Below are 26,431 nucleotides of genomic sequence, written 5' to 3'. Positions count from 1 at the left end.
GCCCTCAGAGCTATGAAGGAGCTGAGGAGTAATGATGGTGACCATGGGTGGGCTGAAGCATGTGGAGAAGTCAGGGGCTGACTTTAGATAGAGTGGCTAGTGATCTGAGTTCCATATCAGTGAAACATATTAAAACACGCACACACCAAAAAGATATTTTCAGGAAATCAGATGTCCTTATTAATGTCACTGTTAATGCACGTACTTGAATTAGAATACTTTATTAGATTGAGTTTTTCTCCACTTGTAAGTCTGAACTATCAGCTCTTACACATATAACTGGCGAGAGTTAAGCCCACTGCCGTGCAAGCAGATGCCATCCAAGCTCTCCTCCCCTGACCTGCCAAGGCTCATTAATCTCCACCATTTAACAGCTCACCATTCATGGTTCCCCATCCTGGGGAGTGAACTACATGCTGTCCACTTCATGGCTGGCCCATAATACAAGGTGAACAATTAGGAAAACTGCATGGTTTATACTAGTCAAAAGCATACTATATATTTTTTCCAAAATCTCTTATTAACTATGCTATAACTCAACTTCAATCTCTTCCTCACTGATCTCTTCCTCATCACTGGATTGGTCAAATTTTTATTTTTCCTCCATCTCTCACCTATTCCCAGGGATCTCTCACACTCCTTAAACAGAGTTTAAAGAAATAATTGATAATAAAAAACTAGCCTGGGCAAATTACAACAGTAAAATACAGGTCATAGGTTCAGCCCACTGAGGCTCTGCACACCATTATTCCCTGTTTCTATATTCAAATTCTTTCTCTTGAATTGCTTTTCCTGTAGCTTTTATATCATTAACTGAATCCTATTCCATTTCCCTCCTGTAGGTTACACCCTAAGCTTAGAGCATTCAGCATCTTGGCTACTAATAAGAGCTCTGGCGTCAGCAGCCCTGGGTTCAAATGCCCACTTGACCTTTTATTACTTGTGGGACCCCGAGCAAGTAAATGAACCACTTGGGGAAATAGAAGCACTTACCTCATCAAGTTGTTATGGGGAATTAACTATTATGTAAATCACTCAGCACCATGCTTGGACCCAGCAAGTGCTCAATACCTATTAGCTCTTACAAATCCACAATCTTTTCCCAAGAATGGCTAAAACATCACTTTTATCAGCTCCTATCAGCCCAAAGAAAAACAATATTTAGGTATTTCTTATTACCTTGGCAGGCTTTTGTTTTGGTTTGCTATAATTGTTTGCAGGAAAAAAAAAAAAAAGCTAAACCAATAACCATCCACAGTATATATTTTAAATATGCATCTAACTTCATGTTTAGGTGGATTCTTTTAAATGTGATCCTTGTATGTGTCTGAAGATGTTATATACTCCAAGCTCACAGAGAAACTGAGAACTCAATCTGTTTAATTTTCTTAAACGTAATATATTTCTTTAGGATTATTTAATTTGCATGCACCATTATGCAACACTTGTGATTTAGATCAATTCTTCTCCTTTGGGTTCAAAAACATTACTGCTGGGAGTGATTCCACAGACAAATATAGCTTAAGAGGATGATCTGCATCTTCAAGTTTTCTCTAAATTTGACTCATATGTAGTATAGCCTCTGGTCACCAGCTGTCATTGCTGGTTCAAAGCTTATCCATAGCTATGACCATGTTGATGCTTTGTGAAGGCCCCTTCAAAAGACTTAGTTAAAAAACAACATCCTTTTCTCATTTTTTATTCTATTTTTTTTTTCTCTTTGGGTACTCTGAATATAATGTGGGAAAGCTTACTGTTAATTTTCTGGAGAATGTACACCTTGCTTATTTCATTTTTTCTTTTGACTGACTAGTATTCCATTTTATATGTACAACTTAATTTACTTCATCAGTTCTTGTTGAGGACATTTAAGTTTTTCCCAAGTTTTTGCTATTATGAACATACTTCAGTTCCTTTGTATGTGTGTAAGTACATCTTAAGTCCCTAATTCTTTTTTCCTCCCCAACGGCTCTACCTTATCCTAATCAAGTTTACAGTCTCTCTCTCTCACCCTTCTTCATAATAATAGATACCACATTAAATTCAATCAATTCTTTATTGCATCCAATCTTTTATCAGAGAGGAAGAAATGGTAATGATAATAATAATAATAATAATTAATAGAACTTGTTCTTAAATACACATAAGGCAGTACCTAGAAAAACATAAAAACTGGTGGTGATAGGATGGTACTTTTTAGGTGACTGCATTGTTCATGGGATTTTACATGCATTATCTTTAATTCTCACAATTATGTTTTATTATGCCCATTTTTCAGATAAGGAGATTGAGGTTCAGGTCAAATTTGGAATTTGATCAAAGTTATAAAGTTAAGTACATAGGCCAGGCTAGGTACCTGGATTCTCTGATCCTAAAACCCCTATTCTGCTCTCAAATCTACAATGTCTCTCTAACGCATCACAATAGATGTAGTGCTGACTCAGTATCTCCGGAATCCTTCTGAATCTACTCAGGGTTGACTATTATTTCACTAGTTCAGGTAGAGTACCGAAATAGCCTTCTATGGAGTTTTCCTTTCTTCTGTTATTTCCCTCGAATTTCTCCTGCTCACCACTCTTGGATAACCTCACTCCAGTACTAATTCAATTACATCATAAGCTTTCTCTTTCAACTTCCTCACCATCTGGACCCATTTGCATTTCCCACACTGACATCTCTACTGTTTTGGTTGTAATCTCAGGATGGAGGGACTCTCTAAGAAGGTATATGTGAAATGAGGAAGGAGGCAGGGAGGTGTTGATTGGGTAAAGCTCCCAGCTCCTTATCCTCACCTTAAACAGAGCAGCTTTATTTTTACCTGCTCTAAGTATGGGCAGTGCAGTGCTAAGTCACTTCAGTCTTGCCCAGCTCTTTGTGACCCCATGGACTGTAGCCCGCCAGGCTCCTCTGTCCTTAGGATTCTCCAGGCAAGAATACTGGAGTGGGCTGCCATTTCCTTCTCCAGGGGATCTTCCCAACCCAGGGATCGGACCCATGGGGCAGGGCATATGATATTTTATTTGGGGGAGAAAAAAAAAACTCATAACATTCTAAAAACAAAAATAAGAAACCATGAATACTGTAGAAACATCAGGCCCACAGGACAGGAGGGTTTTTGCCTCTTGTTCACCACTGTCATGTCAGCACTTAGAATGGTAGAAAACACTAGAAAACAATAAATATTTGTTGAAAGAATAGATAGATGAATGGATTTAATTAATTTTGGTTTCACTGATATTCTAACTGAAACTTCAGTTAGTCAATGGCTTGCTGTAAGTTTCTTCTTTTTTTTCCCACATGTGGAACCCACCACTCCCACCCAGGAGCACTGTGAAGATTAAAAATGTAAAGTACGCAGCATAATAACTGAAACATTCTAATCTTTGGGTTTATTGATCTTTCTATATCAAAAATTATTTGTTTCATAAATCTAGCTCCACCTAGAATTTCTTGTTCCCTTGTCCTTTAAAATTTTTCCTCATCAGAGCCACTAATGGCTTTTCCCAGAGTCTTTCTCAATTAACCGAGAATCTGACTATTTATCTAATTGGCATTTGTCTGTTTCCCATGGTAATGGAAGGTGGAGAAAAATAAGGCGAGTCTGGTATTTGACCACTAAATAATTTAATAACATGTTGACTTGATAGAACATTCATTCAGATTAATTATTAAAATCAGAACAAACAGAAAAGCAACTTTTTTCTTATATTCAGTATGGAATTTACTTTTCCCTATGCCATTTAGATTAGTATAACTTTTGTCATTTATACAGTACTTGGCATTAGTAGTATACAGAGTTTTCCCTGGTAGCATGTTCAATTCTGGTTAGCAGTATTAACTACAAGTAATAGAACTGTGAGCTATTTCAAGATTTCTGTCCCCAAAGTCAGTGGAGGAAAGCACTCTATGCTTGCAAATATTACTTCCCATGCAACTGAAAAATAGAAGTGCTCTTAAAGGAGTAACGTAATGCATCTTTGGGAATGTGTATCTATTTCAATTTGTTTTATTTTAACCCCGAAAATGAATAAATCTATGGTAGTCAACTGGCTTCAAAGCAACTTAACCTTAACGTTAAGAGCATGCTAAAAATACTGTCTGCACAACCTTCCCTAATCAAGTTTGAAAGAGACAGATGGGCCTGCTTTTCCCTTGCACTGTGTTTACAGTTACAATCTACATTTGCTCACATAACACATTAAAAAAAATCAGCTGCAGACTGACATCAGAGAAAGTGATCCCAAATTCTAAATATATACTCTAAATTCAAAAAGGCAACAGTGCGGTGTGTAAATTCCCTTTTGATAATGACTAAAATCCATTTTAGCAAAAGTAATAAATGTGAAGAAACCTACTTGTGAAGGACAAGAATTCTGGAGGTCATCTCTGTAGAAGCTGCTAAAACAGCCCTTGAGAAAATTTCTTGCAGTGTAATTCCTGCCCTACCATCTATACTTCCCAACTCTGAAGGTTTCTCTGACTAGAAAGATTAGATACACCACTATTTTGAGATACAATGAGCATTCATATGTAATATCATAGACATTATTCAACTTCCCAAACACTTGCTGCTCCTCTCTGGGAGAGAACTGTATTTTCTTGCCTCAGTGATGTCAGACTTGGCCACAGGAACATGGTTTCATTAATAAAATAGATACAGGTGACTTGTGTCACTTCCAGAGAGAAGTTTTTCCAGCTAGTATGCCTTCCACAGTGATGTCTCTTCTCTGTACCTTAAGATCAGCAATGTTCCCCATAGATGCTGCGACGGGTCTCCTTGGGGCAGAGCCCTCCAAAGTGCAAAGGCCACGTGGTGGGAGGCAGACATGAGTCTTTGAGGTGTGAAACCATTGAGATGGGATCTTTAGCACAACCTAGCCCATTCCTAACACACTTGATAAGAAGTCATACACTAGAATGAAGGGAAACTCTTTTACCTAGAAGGCACAAAATAATAAATCAGGATTGTAATGGCATTAGAGAAAAATAACATTTGTAAACAACCTGATATATATTTAATGATATGTAAAATTATCAAGGTATTAAGGACTCATGTATGGATGACTATTAAACTTGTGCAGGGAGATACAGGTAAAATTCATTAATCTGTTGGTGAATATTAATAGTACAGTATAACAAATTTTATGCTCAGAAAAACCTACAATGGGTATTATGACTGGTAGCAGGAGTTATGAATTTATGGAATCAGAAAGTTAGGAGTTCAGTTCCCATCTTCACCTCTTCCTAACTTTTCAGCTTTGAGCAATTTAACTTAAGTTGCAATTCCTCATCTATAAAAGTTGAATATGGAACCTACCTCATCAGGTTATTATGAAAATAACACAGTGCATGTTAGGGTCTAATACAGTATGTGGCATTCGGGGACCACTCTGTCAATGCAAATCTTATTATTTCTATATATTTAACTTACACTTTTCCTTCTCAATGAATGAATAGCTAAAGTATACAAAGTTATCCAAGGGTATAAAGCTATGGTGCCTGGAGTGGGTTAGGGAGTACTGGTTTCAGACTTTGGGATCCTAACTTGGGACAAGGTTTTCTGAAGAAAAAGATAGTTTTAACTTTAGGGCCAAAGAAATCTATAAGGTTGTTGTCGAGGGATGCTGAGTCAGAAAGCAAAGCTTAACAATGATCCTGAGACGTCTCCAGCAGGAACACTTAAGGTGGGAAGGTCATGGAGAGGGGGTGGAGGCAGAACTGACTTCTTGGTATCTAGTCTTAACTCCTGAGAGTGTGAGATTCAAGGGGAGGAAAAAATGAAGGAATCTGTATGAGATAAACACAATTTAACAGAAGAGTTACTTTGCATTGCTATAGCCATTATTGCACATCAAATGTAACTGCGTGAAAATGCTTCCCCATTCTCATTCCCTTTTAGGCAACAGGGCTGCCATGTCTCATGGGCACCCAAAAAAACTGGAAAGTTTCTAAGATTCTGCATCATGTGAAGAGAGTTACACCTGTGTTCCCCTGAATATCTTCTGAAAACTCATTTCAAACTTATCCCTGGAGGGACTAGTCGTTTCTGACATGGGCAGGTTTATGGTTTCAGCTCATCACTTTTATTCATCATTTATACATGGCTTTTGACATTCAATCACTGTACAATGGAACAAAATTCTTGGACCTAAAACATTTTGATGCAGCATTAGTTTGCATCTGACTGACTCCAAATTTTAAAAAATGAACACCCTTCCCCCCAAATTATTTAATCATTATGTAGGCTAGGATTTATTCTCTTGAGTTTTTTTTGCAGATATTTGCCATTAAAATAAATTCTCTTAAAAATAACAGGGTATTTTCATGGTAAACTACATCTTTGTGCACTTTAGCTATCACTTGTTAGTTACTGACTTGTTTTTAAATCCTTTGCTTTCTCCAACCACGATGCATGAAGTCTAGCAGTAACCTCTTCATACTGTGATGTTCTGAAAGAAGACTTTTAGCCAACAAAGTTAAGCACATTTAGATGGACCAGGAACGGGACTGCAGACTCTAGCAAATCCCCATTATAGCTTCCTTTCACTTACACCAGTCTATGGAATTGCCACTCTTATGCTTTCTAGTGATTCCAATTGCTGATAATATGGCTCACTCAACTTAAGGGACATTAAAGCATAAGACAACTTCAGTCATAAGGCTAGTCAGTGAAATACTGTCAAACTAGGAAATGATAGTTATACATGCAGAAGATATTATCCTGGGGTCCAGGCTAATAATCTGAGAAAGAAACATTTAAACAAAGATTTTTAAAAAACTCTTTGGATTGCATTACAGTAGGAAATGAACTGTGACTATTTCAGCCTAATCTCCCACTTTCTGAATAAGCTGACTGCTAGGCTTAGCCGTTGCAGATGATTTATGCTTTCTCTGTAGTAGGAATTCCTCTGTATTTAGCTTAGGGCAGAGACCTAAGTGGTTTCTACAGGTCACCTTGATGGGGTTAGTTATCTAGGCATAATTGATCAAGGGTTAAAATGAGAATGTATTTAAACCACAAAGTGGCCTAGGTTTTATGGCAAAGGCTGCTCCAGTTTAAAAGTGTGTATTACAGACAAATGTTAACAAAAATTAGGTAACTGGTTCAAAAACATGGTGGGATAGAAACATGATGAAAGTATTGTTCCTTTGTTAACATAAGTTGAACTGGGGGATAGTTTCATTAAAAGTTTGTAGAGAAGGAAGGCAGAGTCTAGATATAGCTCTTGTGTATGTGAAACACACGTATAGATTAACAGAGGTGTCTCAAGGAGTTTTGCTACATCCAAAGATTCAACTGTCAATCCTAAGATTCAATCCTAAGATTCTATATAGTCAGCAAAAACAAGACCAGGAGCTGACTGTGGCTCGGATCATGAACTCCCTATTGCCAAATTCAGACTTAAGTTGAAGAAAGTAGGGAAAACCACTAGACCATTCAGGTATGACCTAAATCAAATCCCTTATGACTATACAGTGGAAGTGAGAAATAGATTTAAGGGACTAGACCTGATAGACAGAGAGCCTGATGAACTATGGACTGAGGTTCAAGACATTGTACAGGAGACAGGGATCAAGATCATCCCCATGGAAAAGAAATGCAAAAAGGCAAAATGGCTGTCTGAGGAGGCCTTACAAACAGCTGTGAAAAGAAGAGAAGCAAAAAGCAAAGGAAAAAAGGAAAGATATTCCCATTTGAATGCAGAGTTCCAAAGAATAGCAAGGAGAGATAAGAAAGGCTTCCTCAGCAATCAATGCAAAGAAATAGAGGAAAACAAAAGAATGGGAAAGACTAGAGATCTCTTCAAGAAAATTAGAGATATCAAGGGAAAATTTCAGGCAAAGATGGGTTTGATAAAGGACAGAAATGGTATGGACCTAACAGAAACAGAAGATATTAAGAAGAGGTGGCAAGAAACACACAGAAGAACTGTACAAAAAAGATCTTCACGACCCAGATAATCACGATGGTGTGATCACTCACCTAGAGCCAGACACCCTGGAATGTGAAGTCAAGTGGGCCTTAGAAAGCATCAGTACAAACAAAGCTAGTGGATGTGATGGAATTCCAGTTGAGCTATTTCAAATTCTGAAAGATGATGCTGTGAAAGTGCTGCACTCAATATGCCAACAAATTTGGAAAACTCAGCAGTGGCCACAGGACTGGAAAAGATCAATTTTCATTCCAATCCCAAAGAAAGGCAATCCCAAAGAATGCTCAAACTACTGCACAATTGCACTCGTCTCACAAGCTAGTAAAGTAATGCTCAAAATACTCCAAGCCAGGCTTCAGCAATACGTGAACCGAGAACTTCCAGATGTTCAAGCTGGTTTCAGAAAAGGCAGAGGAACCAGAGATCAAATTGCCAATATCCACTGGATCATTGAAAAAGCAAGAGAGTTCCAGAAAAACATCTATTTCTGCTTTATTGACTACACCAAAGCCTTCAACTGTGTGGATCACAATAAACTATGGAAAATTCTTCAAGAGATGGGAATACCAGACCACCTGACCTGCCTCTTGAGAAACCTGTATGCGGGTCAGGAAGCAACAGTTAGAACTGGACATGGAACAACAGACTGATTCCAAATAGGGAAAGGAGTATGTCAAGGCTGTACATTGTCACCCTGCTTATTTAACTTATATGCAGAGTACATCATGATAAACCCTGGGCTGGAAGAAGCACAAGCTGGAATCAAGATTGCTGGGAGAAATATCAATAACCTCAACTATGCAAATGACACCACCCTTATGGCAGAGAGTGAAGAGGAACTAAAAAGTCTCTTGATGAAAGTGAAAGAGAGTGAAAAAGTTGGCTTAAAGCTTAACATTTAGAAAACGAAGATCATGGCATCTAGTCCCATCACCTCATAGGAAATAGATGGGGAGACAGTGGAAACAGTGGCTGACTTTATTTTTGGGGGCTCCAAAACCACTGCAGATGGTGATTGCAACTGTGAAATTAAAAGATGCTTACTCCTTGGAAGGAAAGTTATGACCAACCTAGATAGCATATTAAAAAGCAGAGACATTACTTTGCCAACAAAGGTCTGTCTGGTCAAGACTATGGTTTTTCCAGTGGTCACGTATGGATGTGAGAGTTGGACTGTGAAGAAAGCTGAGTGCAAGAATTGATGCTTTTGAACTGTGGTGTTGGAGAAGACTCTTGAGAGTCCCTTGGACTGCAAGAAGGTCCAGCCAGTCCATCCTAAAGGAGATCAGTCCTGGGTGTTCACTGGACGGACTGATGCTGAAGCTGAAACTCCAGTACTTTGGCCACCTCATGTGAAGAGTTGACTCATCAGAAAAGACCCTGATGCTGGGAGGGATTGGGGGCAGGAGGAGAAGGGGACGACAGAGGATGAGATGGCTGGATGGCATCACCGACTCGATGGGCCTGTTTTTGAGTAAACTCTGGGAGTTGGTGATGGACAGGGAGGCCTGGCGTGCTGCGACTCATGGGGTCGCAAAGAGTCGGACACAACTCAGCGACTGAACTGAACTGAACTAAGATTCAACTTAATATTTTTGACTGCCAAAGTAGTGTTTCTTTGACCTAATGTTAAGGCATGTTTCAAAACAAAAAGAAAAGAAAAGAAAAAGAAAAAACAAACAAACCTACTCAGCTTTTTGCAAGTATATGTAGCCCCTGTAAGCTTTGCTCAAATTATTTTCCATTTGGAGCTTCTAGACTGAGTTCAAGGTTTACTTCCTCCTGGAAGTACTTTCTTACTCCTTTCCCTCCCAATTCTCTTCTCTGTTCCTCTACTCTTCTTCTTTAATAATTCATATAACTATGATTTCATTCAACAAGTATTTATTGAGCACTTTCTATATATATGCCAGGCAATATTTTAGCATATGTAGGGTATATTGGTAAACAAAAATTCTTGCTTTCAGTAGATTTCACATTCTAGTGGTGGGAGGTGAGAAGTGGAAACAAATGAATCCTTTATTTAATTGTAATGCAAAAGTTTACTTTCTCACCGGACTCTTTGAAGCCAGAGGACTGTGTTTTGCTCATCTCTGTATACACAGTAGGCCTTCAACAAGTATTTATCTAATGACTGAAAATGGAATTCTGAGCAATGACAATATTGAATCAAAGACATTCTTAAAAGAGAATATTTGAGCCTTTATTCCTCAGTACTAATTTATGAACTAGCACAGTAATTAGAGCAGTTGCGTGGCAGAGTTTCCAATTTTACAGATCTAATTTTGGAAAGTTTTATAGCTGAAACATTGAGTTGTCAAACATATCCAATTTCAATGATCACAATACTTCTTTTTAGTCAATGTCCTTGAATCCTATAAAATGTTTCCAGTGAAGAATTGTCTATTGTTGGTTGGTTTCTAAAGCACAAAAATAAAACTCTATTAAATACCAATATATTATAAGACTCAGTAGGATTTTAAATTTAGTGAAGCTTCGTCCTTTAATATTCAAAATAACTCTAATGGTTTTAACTGAATAACTGCTTAGATATTTATATTTAGTATCCATATGAATGCTGTTTCTTAGAATTTACTTTTTTTAAAATCTCCCTAAAATACAGATAAGCTCCTGAATTTTTTTCCTAAACCCCCTTGTTAGAATGACCAGTGTTTGAGAAAGAAGATGGTACACTGCCCAGTTTGGGGTCATGAACATAGTTGAAGGTCATATTATAATTGTAGATAACGATAAGTACCAAACTTATGTGTTGGTCACATCCTTTGTGAAATCTCTGTTGTTTACCTTGCTCTGACCTAGGAAGGCCCCTTGTTCTTTAGCTTATGTCCACTAGAGGGTGAGTGGGAGAGAGGAAAAAAACCAAAAAACAAAAGAAGTTTAGCAAGTCTGCTGAACAGTTTCATGATGGAAATTTTTTTGAGGATCAATTTAGGATTTCTTTATTCATATTCATCTTGCTTCTTATTGCCATGGATACATAAGTTGATTTTTATGAATACAGCATTTATAAGTGGCAAGTTACAAGATGGCAGTATCTTATACTGAGTCTATTTTTACAACTCAAAAAATAAATGCTGTCCAGATAACTTAAAGCAGCACCCTGAAACCACACTAAGCTTTCTTGGTGAAAACAACTTCCAGACATGCAACATCATAATTTTTGATTCATGTTTTTAGACCTCCAATAACTATTTTTAAATTGGGTTCTATGAGTGTGAGGAAATACATTAGGTTCTTGGACTATCATTCTACTGATAATGCCCCAATAAGCTTATCTGTTTATATATCTCGAGTGAAACCCTGAAGTATTGAAAATAGCAAACGTCATGTAAGTCAAGGACTGCCAGTTTGAGCGTTCTTCACAGCCCTTCTTAAAGTTAGTAGCAGCTCTCTCCTCTGCAGATTGACGATGTTAGGAAGGTGGTAATGTTGCTCAAAATACTGACCACCTATTGTGATTTTGGAGTCCCACCGGAGCTGTGTATAGGGTAAAGTACAAAAAAAAGGAAAGAAGGAAGAAAGAGAGGAAGGGAGGAGAGGGAAGGGGGAGGCAGGGAGGGAGGGAGAGAGGGAGAGCAAGAGTGTCAATATAACCAGAAATTACTAATTTACATGGGTTAATTGTGTTTCTGTCTCTGACACCCAAACACCTCCATAACCTCTACCCTGATTGCCCCACAAACACACACAAACAGATACACAAAAAATGACACACAATTCCACACTGGGGGCCAATGTTTGGCACTGGACTATTTCTTATTCTTTGTACAATCTGCCTGTTAAAAAACCCACTTTTATAGTTACTGTTTTTCTTTCTTTTTGTAACCATAGACACTCCCACGTAGCATAAGCTCAATTCCAGCCAAATTCTGTGTGTTTTTAAATAAAGAAAACAGGTCTTCTAGTTCTGTGTTAGCAAAGTCACCTCTTTTACTGCCAGTGCTAATGCTAAACATGTAATAATACTTTATTGTCATGAGCAGGAATCTGCTTTGCTAATTAAATGCAGCTGTCAGTAATTACTACTTGTCAGGGTAATCTATTTTAGGGAGCTCTACTTTAAATGATAAAAGATGGGTCTGATATTGAGAGGGTGGGGTAGGCAAGGTGACTGCCTACTTCCTCAAATCAGGAACTCACTCTTTTATAATGAATGAGTAACTTTCCTGTGAAGACATTAACTAGATTATTCTGTATTTTCTGGTGCAAGAGTGAAAAACTTGGTAGTTAGTCAGTTTTTTTTTTTTTTAATATCTCTAATCTAAACGTCACCACCTTTGTCCCACCACCAAGTACTATGACTTTCACAGAGTTAAAAATGCATCATGATGGTAATCTATAAGAAAAGCATCAACAGGGGAGTTACTATAATCTCTACCATCAAATATTGAGCTTGGTATAAATGTACCTTCCAATTCACACTAACTGGATTCAACACAGGGGAAGATCACTGTGAAAAGGTTGGCAGGGGGAGATGGGGGTAGTAACAGTTTCCTGTAAGCATTTTTTCACTGATATTCAACCAGGTTTTCTCCCAGGAAATGTTTAGACTTCAGGTTAGGTCTTTGAAATTTGCAAACAAACAAAAAAAAAGCACTGCGTTCATTTGTAATTTTCATTTATCTTAACTGATTCTGAAATGAACCTCAAACCCTTTAAAGCTTTACATCTGCAGGACTAAAAGCAATGTCAGGACAAGGGTAATGGCAGCCTGACTTACTCCATGGGAGAGGTGCTGGGGCCACCACAGATGCTGGCATTGTGTCCGGGGTCCAAGGGGAGCAGACCTTTGGCCCTCACCTCCCCTTACTTCCCCTTGACATTTAAAATGAATGTGGTGGCAGGGGGGCAGGGAAGCCGGGGTCTCAAGGAGTGAAGTGATGGAGTGGTGGAAGGATCAATGGGGAAAAGTACGTGCAGCAGGGAGTCTGAGGGAGGCTTGGCACACAAGTGGCTTTACCCCACACAGCCTGAGAGACTTATCACACCCCTCACAGCATCCTGACTGCCTCATCCTTCTTCTCCCACCATCTGTTTTACATCCAACACTCCAATAGTCCTCATGTTGCTGGATAATTAATTATCTTGTTATAGGTCCCAACAAATTTGGCAACTACTCTTCTGAATACAGCACATTTTTTCAATAGAATTAATAATTTGTTCATCCCAGGTGAAAAAAAAAAAAAAGCTATCCAGATGGGAATATATTAATAATAAAAAAGTAGAAATACTTTAATGTATTTTTGAAATACAGCAGGCAAAAGACACTAACTTGTATTCCTTTTCCTAGAACTCTTCTTTTGGGTAAGAGATGCAAGGTCCAATGGAAATGGTATAAATTCTCCCTTTCCATGAAATAAATGTTAACCTCCTTTACTGAGAAAATGTGTTATTCCAGATAGTTCTAAAAAACCAAAATATTAAAAATTCTGACTGATCAGCATCTCAGAACACATAGCATAGTCACTGAGATCCTTAAAAAGAATGCAAAGGAAAAAATCAATAAGACAAACATGGATAGGTGCGGGACCTCTCAAAGTTTCTGACTTTTATGGGCTCCTACAACCACAATTTCACTGCATCTTTGGTAGCCTGTCATGTGCCAAACTCGTGTTTCCTAGTGGCTCAGATGGTAAAGAATCCACCTGCAATGCAGGAGACCCAGGTTTGATCCCAGGGTCAAGAAGATCCCTTTGAGAAGGGGATGGTAACCCACTCCAATATTCTTGCCTGGAGAATCTCATGGTGAGGAGCCTGGTGGGCTACAGTCCATGGAGCAGCAAACAGCTGAACACAACTGAAGCAACTTAGCACCCATGCATGCATGTGCCAAACTCAGTCTTCTGACTCAGTTAGGTGATGCTCCTGGACGACAACAGGTGCTCGTGAATAGCTGCCTGGATGCAGGAGTGACGACCTAGAACTACGGTCATGATATTGTTTCCTGCTGCTCACCCCAGCTGCTCGAAGCTGGCAAGTGATACTTGGTGGCAAGTGTTTAGACATCAGGGACAAAGAGGCATCCTATGCACCTGTGGTCTGGTGATGACTGAGGTGGGCAGAACATAGACCTTGTTTCCTCATATGAGCATCCAGAGGGCAACACACAAAGATGTCCAGTTCCTTCCTCTGCCCTATACTCTCTCCCACGTCAGGGTCCCTTTTGCCAGCTTAGGTTATAAAACACACTTGCTTCTCTTCTCGAACAACAGAAGTGTCCTTCTCCTCAGGCCTACTTTAAATATCAAAAGAGTCCTGGCACAAAGACTATGTATATGTGGAGGGCTGTACTAGATGTACAGCTACCAGAATGTCTACACCAGCTTTGTGTTGGGCGAGGGATGACGGTGCAGGCCAGGCACTGGTGGAGGTTGGGAGGAGTATGTATATACGTGCATTCAGTTCAGTCCAGTTCAGTCGCTCAGTCGTGTCCGACTCTTTGCGACCCCATGAATCGCAGCACGCCAGGCCTCCCTGTCTGTCACCAGCTCCCGGAGTTTACTCAAACTCATGCCCATCGAGTCGGTGATGCCATCCAGCCATCTCATCCTCTGTCGTCCCCTTCTCCTCCTGCCCCCAATACCTCCCAGCATACATTAGGGGGCCATTAACAAATAAACAAATAATTCTATAGACTATGATCTGTACTATACATAATAAAGGAGCAGAAAACTATCCCATCCTAGCTCAGGTAGGGGTGAGTAAGTTGCAAAGGAGAGGAGTAAGAAAACAAGAGAAGTGGTAAGGAAGACAAGAAGTTAGACAAGCAGAGAACCCTCTTAGCAAAGGGGCTGGTATGTGCAAAGTCATGGACTTGTGAGCTATTCTTTGCTTCAGTTCAGTTCAGTTGCTCAGTCGTGTCCAACTCTTTGTGACCCCATGGACTACAGCACGTCAGGCCTCCCTGTCCATCACCAACTCCTGGAGTTTACTCAAACTCACGTCCATTGAGTCGGTGATGCCATACAACCATCTCATCCTCTGTCGTCCCCTTCTCCTCCTGCCTTCAATCTTTCCCAGCATGAAGGTCTTTTCAAATGAGTCAGTTCTTCGCATCAGGTGACCAAAGTATTGGAGTTTCAGCTTCAGCATCAGTCCTTCCAATGAATATTCAGGACTGATTTCCTTTAGGATTGACTGGTTGCATCTCCTTGCAGTACAAGGGACTCTCAAGCGTCTTCTCCAACACCACAGTTCAGAAGCATCAATTCTTCAGCGGTCAGCTTTCTTTATAGTCAAATTCTCACATCCATACATGACTACTGGAAAAACCATAGCTTTGACTACTTGGACCTTTGTTGGCAAAGTAATGTCTCTGCTTTTTAATATGCTGTCTATGTTGGTCATAACTTTTCTTCCAAGGAGCAAACGTCTTTTAATTTCATGGCTGCAATCACCATCTGCAGTGGTTTTGGAGCCCAAGAAAATAAATTCTGTCACTGTTTCCACTGTTTCCCCATCTATTTGCCATAAAATGATGGGACCAGATGCCATGATCTTAGTTTTCTGAATGTTGAGCTTTAAACCAACTTTTTCACTCTCCTCTTTCACTTTCATCAAGAGGCTTTTTAGTTCCTCTTCACTTTCTGCCATAAGGGTGGTGTCATCTGCATATCTGAAGTTATTGATATTTCTCCCAGAAATCTTGATTCCAGCCTGTGCTTCTTCCAGCCCAGCATTTCTCATGATGTACTCTGCATATAAGTTAAATAAGCAGGGTGAGAATATACAGCCTTGATGTACTCCTTTCCCAATTTGGAACCAGTCTGTTCCAGTTTGTTCCATGTCCAGTTCTAACCATTGCTTCCTGACCTGCATATAGGTTTCTCAAGAGGCAGGTCAGGTGGTCTGGTAGTCCCATCTCTTTAAGAATTTTCTAGAGCTTGTTGTGATCCACATAGTCAAAGGCTTTGGGACAGTCAATAAAGCAGAAGTAGATGTTTTCTGGAACTCTCTTGCTTTTTCGATGATCCAATGGGTGTTGGCAATTTGATCTCTGGTTACTCTGCCTTTTCTAAATCCAGCTTGAACATCTGCAAGTTCATGGTTCACATATTGTTGAAGACTGGCTTGGAGAATTTTGAGGATTACTTTACTAGCTTGTGAGATGAGTGCAATTGTGTGGTAGTTTGAGCATTCTTTGGCATTGCCTTTCTTTGGGATTGGAATGAAAACTGACCTTTTCCAGTCCTGTGGCCACTGCTGAGTTTTCCAGTTTGCTGGCATATTGAGTGCAGCACTTTCACAGCATCATCTGTGCCTGAAGAACTATGGACGGAGGTTTGTGACATTGTATAGGAGGCAGATATCAAGACCATCCCCAAGAAAAAGAAATGCAAAAGGACAAAATGGTTGTCTGAGGAGGCCTTACAAATAGCTGTGAAAAGAAGAGAAGCTAAAGGCAAAGGAGAAAAGGAAAGATATACATATTTGAATGCAGAGTTCCAAAGAATAGCAAGGAGAGATAAGAAAGCCTTCCTCAGTGATCAATGCAAAGAAATACAGGACAACAATAGAATGGGAAGACTAAAGATCTCTTCAAGAAAATTAGAGATACCAAGGGAAGAGTTCATGCAAAGGTGGCCACAATAAAGGACAGAAATAGTATGGACCTAACAGAAGCAGAAGATATTAAGAAGAGGTGGGAAGAATACACAGAAAAACTACACAAAAAAGATCTTCATAACCCAGATAACCACGATGGCATGATCACTCACCTGGAGCCAGACATCCTGGAATGCAAAGCCAAGTGGGTCTTAGGAAGCATCACTGAACAAAGCTAGTGGAGGTGATGGATTTCCAGTTGAGCTATTTCAAATCCTAAAAGATTCTTTGTTTGGAATTGCTCACTTGCAGAGACATAGCACGTGATAGGAGATGAGTTCCAGGCTGGGCCATTGAAACAGTAAGGGCTTTGAAGGTTGAGCTAGCCTGAACTTTATCCTGCTGACAAAGGATGCTACAGCCTATAAAGCAGGGGAATTACATCATTAGGTTTGCATTGAGAAAAGAATTTTAGAAGCACCGAGGAAGATGGAGATATAAAGCTAATAAGGAAGCTAGTAATTCAGGTGAGAAATTCTTATGGCCTCAACTAAAGCAGTTGAATTGGGGCTGGTAGGTAGGTAGATGTTCAAAAGGCCAGACTGTCATGTCTAGGTGACAGACTAGAGGAAGATAAGGAAAAATACAAGATGATCTCAAGTTACCTGTGTTGCTACTGTGATTTTTTTCTGTTTTCTCACTTTTCTTGATGGCACTGCCAGTACAGAAGAGCAAAATAACAAAGTATTCAAGAAGAGGTAACATTAAGAAAGTAATGGTGTATGAAAATCCGTGAACTCTTGATCTCACTGTTGGTAAGTACAGAGCTGTGTGTCTGTTATACAAAAGATGCAAGTATTTGCAGAACTCAGAAATTCCAAAACTAAATGCTGCCAAGTAACCTTTGACTATCTAGTCATCCATTTCAGAGTATATGGTGTATGAGAATAGGATAAATACCTGATTAAGAAAAGTAATTCTGTCTATAGGCAATCAAGCAATAATAATTATAGCTAATATTTATTAAAACGTTATGGTGTGCCAGATCAGGACAATAGGCAATCATGTCCTTCCTTTTAAAGAGTCATATCAGGGCTACATGGGTACTGCATATGTAGGCTAGATTTAGGAATGAAGGATTGTAAATATACCTGAATAAACATAAAATGAAACTGACTACTCCCACTGGTTACCAAGGCACCTACTGGCCTTTCACCTCCTCACATCTCCCTTATCTGCCCTGTTTTCTGCCTCTGCCTTCCTCCTTCTATCCTTCCTTCTGTGGATCCCTCAGTGGTCTGCTCTCCAGGTTCTGGATTCCTGAAGGAAGAATCTCTGAGTCTACCCCATTAAACCATGTCCCAAGTACCATGGAGAAAAAGGGGACAAACCCTGCCCACTTGAGGGGGCCCATGAAACAGTCCTCAGGCCTTCTCCAGCTACTCTCAGGAGGGAGTAATCCTTCAGGAACCCCAGGGCTCCCTGTGGTGAGCCTTCTGCTTCTCCAAGCTTCCTAGGGCTCTTTAGTCCCATTCTATTTCATTCAGCTCAGAAAGAAGTGAGGTAGTTAAAAAGTTCAGGTCACAGGCAGCTGACTCACCAGATGTAGAAATTCTACTAGCATGCACTGGTGATCCGCTACCACTGCATGGGAAGCATAAATGCAACTATGTAGCAGGATCTTGGCGATCAATTTAAATCTACTGAAAAAAGATCCAATAGTTTACAAAAAATTAATCTAGTTTCATTCTTTGCTCTCGTGTCCACTGTACATACATAGGAGAATAGTGTGATATACATACACAGGAAAATAGGGTGATAAGACAAAGTCAGGAAATTAACCTTTATCGAAGATAAATCCCTCTTTTGTTGCAGGGAAAACACAAGGAAATAGGAAGGCATGGGTTTCTAGGCCCAGAAATACAGGGATGGTGTGTAGGGGCTAATTGCTACTCAGACGTCTGTTGGTGCGGCTAAGTGTGGGCTCTAGGCCAGATGGCATGGGTTCAGGTTATGGCTCCACCCCTCTAGCTAGAGGACATCTCTGGGCCTCAGTTTCCTCATCTGTGAAATGGAACTACTAATGACACATATTCCATTGAATGCATTGTGGGAAAGTAATGTGTTAAGACCTGTACAAAGCCTGGTACATCAGTAAATGTCAATTAGCTATTATCATCTATTATTTCTACAGAGAAAAAGAGGTAAATAAGTATATCCATTAGGACAAAATAAATGGAGGAATAAATGGAAACTTTATAAACTGAGGATAGCCAACTGGCTACTGGAATTAATGAGTTATAGAAAAAAAAAATCTAAGAATAAAATTAAACTTTTACATTGAGTTACTCAAATTTAATCATTAGAGTTAGGAAATAGCTTTTTTACTTTACTTTAATAGCTTTTTTACTTTAATCCATGAAAATGGTACAAAAGTATAAAAAAGAAAGAAATCTGTGTGCATCCTAATACTTCAACTCATAAGGTATAAACAGATAAATATAAACAGTTGCTTTTAGTAAACCTTTCGCTCTTCCTCATTTACTATATTTGTATAAGAGGATATATCTTCCAAAGAATTGTGTGAGCATACATAGCTGGACCTTGCAAAAAAAATATTGTGAAGTAGCTATCCTAAAAGCTTCCTCTCCATTTCTGTGCTTTATATCCAGTAACGCTTAAGTCTGAAACACTTATTTCTTCTATTCATATCCTTTTCTCAACTATAAGAGTATCCACAGAACCTATGCTTTGCAATGGAGAACAGCCAATTCAGTACACACATACACACAGACACACACACACACACACATAGACAGACTGATAGATAGATAAAGAGAGAACCATGTACCCATTATGTTTAACCACTGCTGATGATGTTACAGTAATTTTAAGATGATGATCATAACAGTGACATCAGTTACGACTTCCTGAATCTTCACTGTACATGACACTATATGCAAGGCATTTTCCATATATTATCAAATCTAGATATAGAGAAATCTAGAATGCTATTTCCATAACCATATAACAGATCAGATTACTAGGAACTAGAAAGGTTAGGTAATATGTCCAAGATCCCACAGTCAACAAGCCGTGAAACAGGGACTCTAATTCAGCCAGGTCTGCCTGACTCCAGTACTGTACTTATACTGTGATAAACACCTTATTTATCTTAAGCACATTCAGAATTACTGTGATTTTTTTTATTGACTTGATTTAGCTATGGCAAAGAGCATTACAGTGACATTTTAATACATTTCTAAATAGTTCCCTAAACTATACTCAAATAGTAAGATTGTTAATATTTATGATAAGAGAGTTGTGCTACTCCATTAGCACTGTAAAGATTCTATTACTTAATATTAATTATGTCTTATCTGCCCTTTAAAAATAAAAGGTATAATTAGAGGCAGTTTTCCTTTTGTCAACTTCTAAATTTAAACATTTTAATCAATTTATCATTTTACTTTCCTTCCCCACCCTCTTCCTTTATCTCAGGTCACTCAATCTTATAAAGATTGTTATTCCAGGGTCTCATAGATGATAATGCCCTGAGGTCACCATGACAAAGAAAAAAGTCTATATAATATTAAATCACAATCTTAAAACTATGCAATTATAAAGATATGTAAAGTTTCTGGACTATCAACTTCTAGAAAATCCTTCATTAGTTCATGCAGTAAACATTAATTGATTGGATGCTTACTGTACGACACATGGGTCAGAGCAGAATAAGTCTCATTTCACACCTTCACATTAAACTCTGTTCCTTTGGCAAGTACCATATAAGAACACATAACACTGACCTCTATGCAAAAAGTCCATATTATAAGGATATTATGGGAAACATAAAACATTCAGTATCACAACCTCTGAGCTATTAAAACTACTTAAATATGGCATCAGTTCTTAAGTTACCTAATTTTAAAAAGTAGTTGAACCTAAGAAAATTATTGAGTCCATTAAAAACTGCATTAAGCTATAGCACCGCTCTAGCATTGCCCTAGTTCAGGTTATTTCTGCTTTTCATGCCAATCGCCTTCCTTATGAATTCCTTAAGAATTCACTCTAACTTGAAAACCGTCATAAATCTCAGTTGCTAGAATGCATTTGCTTTACAACTTAACGTGGCCCCCCTTTGGTTCCCTGTTTAAGAAAACTGAAACAAACAAACAAACAAACAAACAAACTTATCCGTTCAGAAGCAGCAGTACAGCAGAGTGGACTGCCTGGCCCGCATACCAGCTCTGCCATTTAGTAGCTGTGGGGCTTTAGCCATCTATTTAGGCTTGCTGAGCCTCACTTTCCTCACCTGCTAAATGACGATAATAATAAAAAGAAAAACCTGCTTTATCTACTTATTGTCTCTCTGGGGAGAGCAGGGCGGCTACCAGAATTGAGTTACATTATCAAAGTTCTTTGGACAGTGTCAAGCACATACTAAAGATTATGATATGGTTTTTTAAATAACTTGTTCAAAAAAGTTTAGTACCCTCCCAATTTTTAACATCAAGACTAGTTGAGCATTTAATAAGTTCCATTTTCCAGCTAATGCTGACTTCACAAACCACTTATGCCACCAAGAGGACTCTTCCTATTGTTCAAAGTTATTAGACAAGGGATTTCAAGGTGGCTCAGAGGGTAAAGCATCTGCTTGAAATGCGGAAGACCTGGGTTCAATCCCCAGGGCAGGAAGATCCCCGTAGAAGGAAATGGCAACCCACTCCAGTACTCTTGCCTGGAAAAATTCCATGGATGGAAGAGCCCGACAGGCTACAGTCCATGGGATCGCAAAGAGTCGCACATGACTGAGCGACTTCACTTGTCACTTGTCCAGTGGTTAAGACTTCCCCTTAATGCAGGGGGTTGTGGGTTCAATTCCTGGTTGTGGAGCTAAGATCCCACATGCCTCCTGACCAAAACACCAAAACACATAAAACAGAGGCAACATTAACAAATTCAATAAAGACTTTAAAAATGGTCCACATCAAAAAAATCTTTAAAAAAGAGTTTTTAGACAAAGTGTAGATACATACCTAAATATAAATAAATCCATAAATATAAAGATGTCTTTTATATGTATACATGTACACATGTATATATATATGTGTGTGTGTGTGTAACTTACCTACTTCCCACACAATATATGGGTAAAATGGCCAAAGTCAAACAAACTCTGTAACCATCTCTTAATATTGACAGAGTTTTCTTTCACAAAACTTTTCAAGAAGAGGAAAAATAACCCATTGTACCAAATGTGAATTAAGACATGATAATGGAACTTGAATTTGAGATTTAGAGAGGTTCATTTATCCTGTCTATACATTATATGGATCTTATACATTATAAGATTCTCCAGACAGAATCTTTTACTTCTACTTTTGATAAATGTTAGCTGCTCTGAAATGGTTTTCAGTTAGATCAGTGATTTTCAAATGCAGGTCATAATAGTTTCCTTTAATTACACTCCTGCTACAAAGGTTAGGATAACATCATGACCCCCAGAAACAAATATCTGTTCCAGAGTGAACAAAATTTGTCAACAGTTGAATTGGATTTCAGGGGGAGGAAAAAGTTACACTTTTGCTGGTTTTAAAGAATCTGTATTAAACTCACAGAAAAATTACAATGCAATGTAGGATTTTCTCAATAGTAACAATTTAGGTCATAGTGAAATTAGTGAAATAAATCATAGGTTATTTTGGTTTTAAGGTTCCCCTCCCCAGCAAATCCTAGAGAAGGAAACAGCTAACCACTCCAGTATTCTGGCCTGGAGAATTCCATGGACTGTATAGTCCATGGAGTTACAAAGAGTCGGACGGGACTAAGCAACTGTCACTGCCCCAGTGAAAAAGGACAGAACTTGAATGAAGATAAATCTGAGGTTTGAATAATAATTTCTTTACCTGACCTGTTCTCTCTTTTCAAACTATTCACCTTTACTTAAAACAAAAAAAACCCTATAATTCCATTACCAATCAATAACTCATTTAATTGCAATAATCTCAGAATATGAAATATTTGAATAAGTACTAAAAAGAAATTTAAAAAATCATGCACAAATAAAATATGCAAGTGTTCACATAATTTCAATGGCATAATAGTGTTACTGCTCATACCCAGAGATTTTAGTATCAATTTTAGCAAGTGTCCCTTTTACTAAGGGATTGCTATCTCATTTTACTAGGAAGTTACCTTGAGAGTTACTTCATTCATGAATGAGCATCTCTAAAATAAAAGACTACCTCACCAGACCTCCCACAAGAGCCAGAATTCTTCTCAACTAAAATTTCCATAACACATTTCCCTCTTTCTAATGGACCCTGAATAACCATTTTTCTTATCTGCTCTTGTACATATAATTGTACTCATAAGAGATGTTACTGTTTCTGAGAATATAAAAATAAAAGGATGAGAAAAGGAGCATAAAATTTGTTGCATCCTCTGAATTCAGGTTTGCTTTCTCAATGCAACAGGAACATTTGCATTTACTTATAAATGAATACTAATGACATATGCAGATCCAGCACTGCTCCACAGAAATCACAGGGAAAGCTAGAGTGGTGCACGGATAGTTCTATTTCTCCAAAGTATTCAGACAAAGAGTGACAGGATTAAAGTCAACATCAATTCTCTGAAGTTGAGTCATAGCTAAATGACACAGTGTGTTAAGAATAATGTTGGGATTTACGGTGAAAGCAAAGCTGGCTAGTGAACATCGTATATGATTTTTGAGTCAACAACTCATGATTGACCACCTACTTTGGGCAAAATGCTGCTTCCTTAAGTAAGTCACTGTTCTACTGTTCTTTTTACACAGCGTAGGAGTAAGCACCCTGCTTCCACTGAAAACTCTTCCGTGTTATTTAAAATAACACTCAGCTCAGCTTTGTTCGTGTACTCCTGCGCTCAGTAAATACTTTTTGAATGAGTGAAAATTCAGTGAGTAAGAAGATTATTCATTCAAAAACATCTGCGTATGCCTGCAAAATGGTAAGAACAATGATGCAAGCATAGTCTACTCTCTGTGGGCAGCACCTTCTCATAAAGAAGTCAAAGGGAGTGATTTCCACATTAGAATGTAAGCATGAGGTCTGGCTTAACCTAGAAACCATGATCCTAGTACTTTTGCAAAACTCTGAAGAGTATGCTGGTAATTTCCCATATAATCTGCTTTAGGCATCCATTTGAAAACATTACATTATTGATGATGTTTCTAAATATGTTATGAATCCAGGAAAGAGTATTTTTAAATAACCCAGAGTAATCTAGAAGGGGCCAGAGCAGTTTGCTGTTGTTGTTCACTGTTAAGACCCCCTGCATGGGAGGCAGTTAGTTTTAAGCCACAGTTTCTTTCCCATCATTATGTTTCTTATAATGTTTTCCTCTGTCTTCATCAGTTCACTAGGGAATGACTCCATATTCCTAAAGAAACCTACCCTGCTGCTCAATCACTTGGAGATAAGTAGCATTGCTTTCATTTCTCCTTTTAAAAGCTTCACCAGGAAGAACCACTATGGCAACTTAAAAAAAAACCTGCTACAACATAATTGATGCCAATAAAAACATTCAAATAGTTTTGATATTCAACTTTGTAATCCCTTTCATTATTTTCAACTTTTTCTTGGAATAGAAGCTGAATATACTTGAAATAAATTGTACTGTGGAAACATTTATCTAAAGCCCTGAAATATGTCAAAACTACTGAGCAAAAAAAGCTTTCAGAAGCACCAGCTTTAAATTACGTCTAGCAAATCAGTTTAGAAAAGAGCACCGTTAAAGAACGCCCACCCACTCTTGCTCCCACCCCCAACCCGACCCTGCTCGCTATTTATCCGACTAAAGTTTACATAAATCAGAGAAGAGTTACAGTGCAATTAAATGTATCCACAAAGTAATATGATATAAAGCACTTTGCAAATATTAAACCTCTCCTTACGGGATCAATGTTTTCCATGAAGAAGCTGGTATGCGGAGAGGGAGAGGAAGGGAAGAAGAGAGAGAGAGAAAGAGAGTCCGACCCACCGGGGAGTACTAAGGAGACCGGGATCTGAGCGGCAGCTCCCTTGGGTGGGCACCCATAAGCACTCAAAGAGGGAAGCCAGAGAGCGGAGTCCGCCAAGGCGAAGTGATTCCGGAGTTGCGACAGGGGTTTGCTCGCTGTGCATCTGGAACCGTCAGGTAGAGGCAACCGCAGGGGGCTGGGCGCTCCTTCCCCCTCCCCTAAACGCAGGCGGTCGCCCAAGTCCCAGAAGTGGAAGTCTCTGCGCTTCAGTCAGTAGCCACAGCGACCTCGCGCACTTTTTAGTAACAACGGTATGCCCACCCACTCCATTGCATCCACCTCCTGAATGTGTGTGCGCGCGGGCGCGCGTGTGTGTCGGGGGTGGGTGGGAAGGGCTGCGTCAACTGGGGCTGCCCTGGGGCGGGGACCGGTACTTTGAGGGGTGGGGGCCTGCGGGGCGGAGAACGCACCCCACCCGCAAGTTCGCAGAGCCTTTGCCTGCCCGCTGCTTGCCCGCTCCTCCCGCCTGGCGGCCCCGAACTCGCCCAGAGCCGTCTCGCGCTCCAAGCGACAGCCCACAGCCACTCCAGGAAGTGACTGTGCGGGCCCCCAAACTCTGCTGAAGGCAGTTAACGCGGGTCCTCCCTCCCTCGCAGAGAACCCAGAGCGCTGCGCCCAGCTCAAGGAGACAGACAGACTGACACCAGTGACTGTCAATTTACCCCGAGAATCATCCCTGCCGTTTTCCATCTGGCACTCGTTTAACCCCAAGCCCCAGAGAACGTCTCAAAAGTCTCCTCCAGGCAGTGCCCAAGACAACCGCGCCCCACAAAGCGCTTTGGCTGGCATCACAGCAGGTCACCCCGTGGCGACCTCCTCCCTTCCCATTCCCCACTAATCTACGAACCTTCAGCCCCCAGAGCCCCTCCCTGGGGCGAGGCGGGCAGCAAGCCCTGCTCACCAAGGTCTCCGGCGGCGGCGGCGCGGGCGAGCGTCCGGGGCGCAGGGACCAGCGGCGAGTCGCGCCGGGCCACCGGGCGTCTCCTGCAGTCCCGGCGGCAGTTGGTCCAGTAGTTTCGGACGCCCGGGGCTTTGGCTGCACCGAGAGCCAGTCTGCTTGAATGGGAGCGAGCGAGCGGGGCAGTGCGTGCGCGCGTGAGTAAGAGGCGGGCGGGTCCTACACGCCGGCGGCTGCGAGGTCCGGGGCGGGGAGCCGGGAAGGGGAGGAGGCGGGCGAGAAGTAGTGGAGTTTAGGGCGCGTTTCCTGCACTTCCCGGAGAGGCAGGAGGCAGGTACGACAGGGCGCGCTCCAGCGGCGCGGGCACAGCAGGGGCAGCCGCGGGAGCCGGAGTCCGCGCAGAGCCGGGGCCCGCAGACGCTCTGCGGGCGGAGGTGAGCATCCTCCTCTCCCCACGCCTTCACCGGCGCGGCCCTGGACTCTGAGCGCCGAGCGAAGAGCCTCCTGCGTCCGCGGTGACAGGTCCTCGGGCAGCCTGCTTCCTCCCGATCTGCCTAAAAGAGCGACAGTCAGTGCGGCTGGGATCTTCCCTTCCCGGGTCTCGGAGCCGCCGGGGCCAAGCTGTGTGGGCGCCCGGCTCCCCGCGGCTGCTGTTGTCAGGCCGCCGCCCGGCCCCCGGCGGCTGCCTCCGGGAGACGTGCCCAGCTGTGTGCGCGCGTGTGTGTGTGTCTAAGCGAATGTCTTCCCCTTCATCACTCAGGCACGCGGGAGGGATCGGGTCCCCGGCGACCAGCTGCAGAGTGGCTGCCAGTCCACACCCTCTCGGCTGTCTCCCCACCCACCGCGCCCTTACTCCGCCTCGCCTTCTCCCTCCTCCCCTGCTCCTCCTTCAGCTGCCGCTCCCGAGCTCCCCAAGGCCGGGAAGAAACCGCAGCGAAAAGGGCGGAGGAGAAGGGTGGGGAAGGA

The 26,431-nt window shown here is 40.7% G+C and overlaps 1 protein-coding gene and 1 long non-coding RNA gene across 6 annotated transcripts in view; one reads left to right on the top strand and one right to left on the bottom strand.

Annotated features, from left to right (window-relative positions):
- Positions 1-26,283, bottom strand: part of HS3ST5 (heparan sulfate-glucosamine 3-sulfotransferase 5) — a 289,927-nt gene extending 263,644 nt beyond the window's left edge. For 4 of the 5 annotated variants that reach the window (XM_043890408.1, XM_043890404.1, XM_043890409.1 and 1 more), the window contains exon 1: positions 25,469-26,283. The gene's annotated coding sequence lies outside the window, so the exon portion shown is untranslated. Of the gene's footprint in view, positions 1-24,527; positions 24,624-25,468 lie in introns of those variants that run through there. The other variant, XM_043890407.1, reaches the window with a different exon arrangement.
- Positions 25,809-26,431, top strand: part of LOC122685530 — a 27,828-nt gene continuing 27,205 nt past the window's right edge. Inside the window, exon 1 of the long non-coding RNA XR_006338426.1 lies at positions 25,809-25,899. This is a non-coding gene — a long non-coding RNA (uncharacterized LOC122685530). The remainder of the gene's footprint in view (positions 25,900-26,431) is intronic.

Source organism: Cervus elaphus, chromosome 28 (genome assembly GCF_910594005.1).
Source record: "Cervus elaphus chromosome 28, mCerEla1.1, whole genome shotgun sequence".
Lineage (NCBI taxonomy): Eukaryota > Metazoa > Chordata > Mammalia > Artiodactyla > Cervidae > Cervus > Cervus elaphus.
Note: the sequence above shows the minus strand (reverse complement) of the source record. Positions and strands in the feature narration are given on the sequence as shown.